The sequence below is a fragment of the Ahaetulla prasina genome, chromosome 3 (genome assembly GCF_028640845.1).
Source record: "Ahaetulla prasina isolate Xishuangbanna chromosome 3, ASM2864084v1, whole genome shotgun sequence".
NCBI classification, from domain to species: Eukaryota; Metazoa; Chordata; class Lepidosauria; order Squamata; family Colubridae; genus Ahaetulla; species Ahaetulla prasina.
In genome coordinates this window covers 62,136,306-62,141,621 of record NC_080541.1, presented here as the reverse complement: position 1 = coordinate 62,141,621, position 5,316 = coordinate 62,136,306, and the positions used below count along the sequence as shown (strand labels likewise).

The 5,316-nt window shown below is 36.2% G+C and overlaps 1 long non-coding RNA gene across 1 annotated transcript; it reads right to left on the bottom strand.

The window, feature by feature from the left end:
• Positions 1 to 222: 222 nt before the first annotated feature.
• LOC131195625 (uncharacterized) lies at positions 223 to 2,602 on the bottom strand. The gene is made up of 3 exons (XR_009154498.1): positions 2,491 to 2,602; positions 1,085 to 1,184; positions 223 to 424 (listed from the first exon to the last, which is right to left on the bottom strand). It is a non-coding gene; the product is annotated as an uncharacterized LOC131195625 (long non-coding RNA).
• Positions 2,603 to 5,316: the final 2,714 nt, after the last annotated feature.

The window sequence follows — 5,316 nt, the reverse complement described above, 5'->3', positions numbered from 1 at the left end:
TTAATCTATGTACATAAAAGCACTATATTATACAAGGCTGCAGTCCTAAACACACTTTCCTATAAGTAACCACAATGATCACACCCAGTTTCATCTAAGGATTGAGCTATAAACTAAACTTCTATTAGGAATCCATAGAAATAATATGCATTCTGCAAAAAGAACAGAGAGAAGAATAAGAATATGAGCAAATTTAATTTGGTTTATTGATTCAGAGATAAATTGGTAGGTTGGTGGTTTGAATTACTGCTAGATTTGTTTTAGTAAATAACCATAGGTTTTAGCAGGGAAGAATGCTATTCGGAAAAAGCAAAAAAGTGTATTAAAATTACAGTCACAGAAAAATATAGGTCAGCCTTTAAAATGAAAAAAGGCGTTCTTCCAACATCTTGTCTTGAATCTTGTTGTAATCATATGTCTGCAACTAGATAATGTAATACAATAAAAATTAGAGTAATTTTAAAGACATAATTAATTATTCTTTTTAAAAAATCCCACATTTTCATAAGTATTAGCCAATATTTTTCAAAGCTGAATGAATTAGACAATTAATTAAAAGTACTTTTGCTATTTTCCTTAGAGATAGAAAGAGATAATTCTTTGCTTCATCTCAGGTGATAAAACCTGCCTAGAATATTTATAACATTTTACATTTATTCATGCTAGATTATTAGGAATGTACTCTTAGTATTCCTTTCATATGTATACTTGTGCAATAATTATGTCATTATATTTCTTTAAGAATGTCAAGAAGCTACCTGTTCCAACCTGCTAGGCTTACTTTATCTTCTCGCAAACAAAAATGCCCATCCCCACCACAGAGAAAAGTTCAGAAGACAAAGAAGGGAGTAGAAAGAGGAATCAAGATGTATTTTCATCAGATCAGAAAAGGACATGGCTAAAATTGGCAAGCCTGCTTACAGCAGAGACAGCTATCCTGTAAATATGGAGCAGGTGCATTCCAATCCTGAAATTTTTCCAGGCTGGGCAAAGAATGGATACAGGGAATGGAAAAAGACAGGGGGAAAGATTTTAACCCTCAGGCTGACATATGAGAGCATGATTTCTGAATTCTGCTACACACCAGTTTCTTCATATATGTGATTATGATTTCTTTTTTCTCTGTGATAAAGTAACATATTGAGTATGACTGTTAGCTGGTTCCCAAATGCAGAGTCAGGTTTCTGAAAGAAAGCAGAGCTATCATCATTCCTGACCTGATGTCTGTCAAAAATCTAGAACCAGAAGTAGCAAACTCACCACAATTAACAGCAGTATAATAATTAGCGTGTTTATTATATCGTCACTGAAAATCACTTTAAAGGTGAAAAATATATTTTAAGAGGGACAATGGGGTATAGAATAAATATATAAAAGATACTTCTGAACCTACATCATCTTTTCTCACCATATAGCACTGAATATATTTTCCTTGTCTATAAGGCTGCTTATAAATTCTTGCAGTTATATATTAGCAGTTAAGACACTATAAACGCAATCAATTTTGAGTTCGCAAGATCTATAGAAACCCATTTTAGTTTTACCAATTTCAGTGGACATTGAAAATGACTTTTTCCAACTGGAAATAAAATAAAGCCTAATAACGTAGTGAGTAGGAAACAAGAAAGAATGGAACACTTTAATTCCATTTGGCCAGACAAAATGTAGGAGAGATGAAGCAAAGCTTGTATTGAGTGAAGGATCTCCCGTGGTTAAAGGCATGGATTATTGTATACCCTATTCCCTTTTACTAATATTTCAAATAGCTCACTAAAAAGTATAGTATTCTTTAAAAATAAATTAAAGAACTATGATAATATGCTCTGTCCCGCTTCCATCTTCTCCCAGTTATACTTTAGAAAGACTTCTGATTAAAAGCAATAACACCCAGTCAGCCTGAGTGTTTGAAATGATCTTTCATCCTGAATCATCTTGACATTACAAACAAGTAAACTATAGCCCCCTCCCCACCCGCCCTGCTCTTTTTAACTTTCATCACAACAGGAGTCGATGTTCTGCTCAGTGCAATGGTTTTGAGCAGTGTAAACAAAGCGGAGTAAACAATGAAACAATACTGAAGTAAGAGCCAGGCAAGTGATTATGCATCCACAGATGAGATTGCAAAACCATCTGGGAATTATAAAAATTAAAAGATCAGCCAGAGTTTTCCTTTCTGCCAGTTCTCATTTATGTCTCAAGAATGAAATGATTACCATTGTTAAAGCCAGCAGTAACTTGCAAGTCACAAACTCTCACATTTAAGACTTCCCAAAACTGAGAATATCCTTTGTCAGGTTGGGCTTACTTAGCAGTTTCTTTTGCCATTGAAAAACCTGAGAAAGCAGTGAAAGTATTTATGCTCCTGATAGTGCAGTCTAAGACAAACTGGCAGAAGCATAAAGCACAGAATCCCCAACAGCCTGACCTGATCACGATGGCTAAAGCTCGATTTAGACTTGCCCACAACTGCGCATAGGTGTTGATGCATACCTAGGTTGGAAAGGAGTTGATGAATAAGCGTAGGTTGCAGATGGTTGCAGACAAGCCAATGCACTCACTTTTCGAATCTCAACCGTGCATTGTTTGGAGATGCACATTTTGCATGCTGATTGGTTGATCCAACTTCCTGTTGGAAGTTTGGCAGAAGACAAGGAACATTGTTATTTGAGCACCCCCTAGCCAGAACATTAACATTTGCAGACATATAAATGCAACTCAACTATGCAACTGTCTCTGAATAACAGATGTTTAAATGAAGCTTAAGGCAAAAGTGTGTATCTGTAAGGATTTGTTCTCTTCTATATTCTCCAGGCCAAAGATCTTTCTAATAATTCATCTGATGGAAAAAGGCCTTAAGATCCCACTCCTGCTATTTAGTCCACTCTGCTCAGATTTTAAGATGGTTATTCAAGTGCTGAATAAGTTGGTTTCTAAAAATATATTATGCTTGCTTAGATGTAATCCCATTGTATCATGGAATAAGGTGAATAAAAACAAGAAAACAAAACTAAGATGTGGGGGGAAAGGGAAACGATGGGAGGGAAATGGGATTTGAATGCTTTTTTTAAAAAGAGAGTGCGTGTGTGGCAAATGTCAAAAATGCTGATTAATAACAAAATTTGCTAAGGGGAGCATAAATCACTCTTATTTGTTACTGGCAAAACAACATAACTCAACATCCCCCCCTACTTGTTCCTATAAAGAAAGAAGCAGGGATGTGAGGGATCACACAAGTTTTATATGAAATCTCCTTGTGTCTTTTCTTCTGTGCTGAATAATTGTTCTTATAGTAATCTCCACCCTAGTGTGTGTGTGTGTGTGTGTGTGTGTGTATCTGTCTGTCTGTCTGTCTGTTATTGGGCTTCACTGAGCATGAACCCAGCATGGGTTGTGGGCTATCAGTTTGGGAGACAGTTTGGGAGAGGAAGAACTCCTTAGTTCAACTCTCAGTTTGCCTCTTTGGTACAGTGAACATATGTCCTTTATTACAAAGGAGAACTCTTTATTTCAGAAATATGTCCTTTAGACTGATTTTTTCCAAAAATCTCTTTTGTCTTTTATTTTGGTCATTGAACTTTTACTATATAAATGGTACCACTTAATGCAGAGTCTTTCATAATCATGTGAAAAAACCAAATTGTCTTTTAAAAATAAATTTACATAGACTGTTTGATTTTAGCTATTTTTATTACAATATACATTTTGGAACAACTTTTCTTGGTTTTGCTCCTGAATTTTCCTTTGTAAAACAAAGTTATAAACACGAACAGTTAAATGTTTTTACCATTGTGAATCTTTTTCAGATTCCACCCCCCCTTTTTAAAGTTTGTCCTTTACTTTTTCCAAGAAAATATTGTCACTGTATCCTTTGGAGTCACATTAGATTTTACTGAATTCAAACCTCCTTATTCTTGCCTGACTGTATTTGTTAATGCTAATTTTAAAATGTCTCAGTACTGAGATATACGTGGCACAAAAATTAAACAGGGTTGGCCTTGAGTAGTTTGGTAGGGATTAGCAGAGAATATAAGAGATGAAAGCTGGTTGGGAAGTGAGGAAAAAATCCAAAAGAAAGCAAATGCAAATTCCACCTGTGTTGCTGCCACAAAAATTACATTGGTATATTTGTGAAGTCATCACAAAAGTGGAGTTTTGCTGGAGGGACATTTTCTCTTTTCAATTAAAAAAAATTCAAATAATAATATACAAAGCAGAAAGAACTGAAAGAAAACAATTAACATTATTATTTCTGGCAACTTGAAAGTCTTTCAGAAGAGGAAGGTCTTAACTCCCTTCCTGAAAGTAGAGAGTTGGGACTAAATGCATCTCCTTAGGGAGTGCATCCCATATTTTGGAGAAGACCCTTTCCCGCACACTGACCAAAAATCCAGGCATCTTTAAAAGAATTTCTCTTAAAATGTTGTTATTCAAAACACTTTGTGCCTAAGAGGGGCATTTAAGATAGTGAATCTATGCCACATAAGGTTTAAGATTAAGATTAAAAACATTACTTGAAACTATGCTTACAATCTGAGGGATGCGGTGGCTCAATGGCTAAGATGCTGAGCTTGTTGATCAAAAGGTCGGCAGTTCAGCAGTTTGAATCCCTAGTGCTGCATAACTTGCCCCAGCTTCTGCCAACCTAGCAGTTCAAAAGCGCATAAAAATTGCAAGTAGAAAAATAGGGACCACCTTTGGTGGGAAGGTAACAGTTCTGTGCGCCTTTGCTGTATAGTCATGCCGACCACATGACCATGGAGACGTCTTCGGACAGCACTGGCTCTTCAGCTTTGAAACGGAGATGAGCACTGCCCCCTAGAATCAGAAACAACCAGCACATATGTCCGAGGGGAACCTTTATCTTTACCTTATGCTTACAAAATATGGGTTTAAATACCTAGATCTTGCACCAGTTCCTTTTGCACCAATTAAAGCTTCTGGACACTTTGCAACAACAGTCTCTCAAACTGCATGGTAGAATTATTTACGTTTGGATTTCTTTCTGGAGTTGAATATCAAGGATTTGTTCAGTTCTTTCTGCCAGTGGCACCTTACTCCAGTGCTCCTAATAACAATTCATAGATGCCAGGCAATTGTCAAACTTCACACTAAGCATTGCAAAAACTCATGATCCTCTGGAAACTCAGCTGAGCCTTTAGGGTTCTTTAATTAGAGCTATGAGCAGAAAATTCAGAGGCTTGGCACTGCTTGGTAAGTAGATTTCTTGCAGAAAACATACATGAACAGATCTGCCCATTGCAGAATATAGGAATCATGCTATATATAGCTGGGAGATTGGGTGGGTTTTGGTTTGTT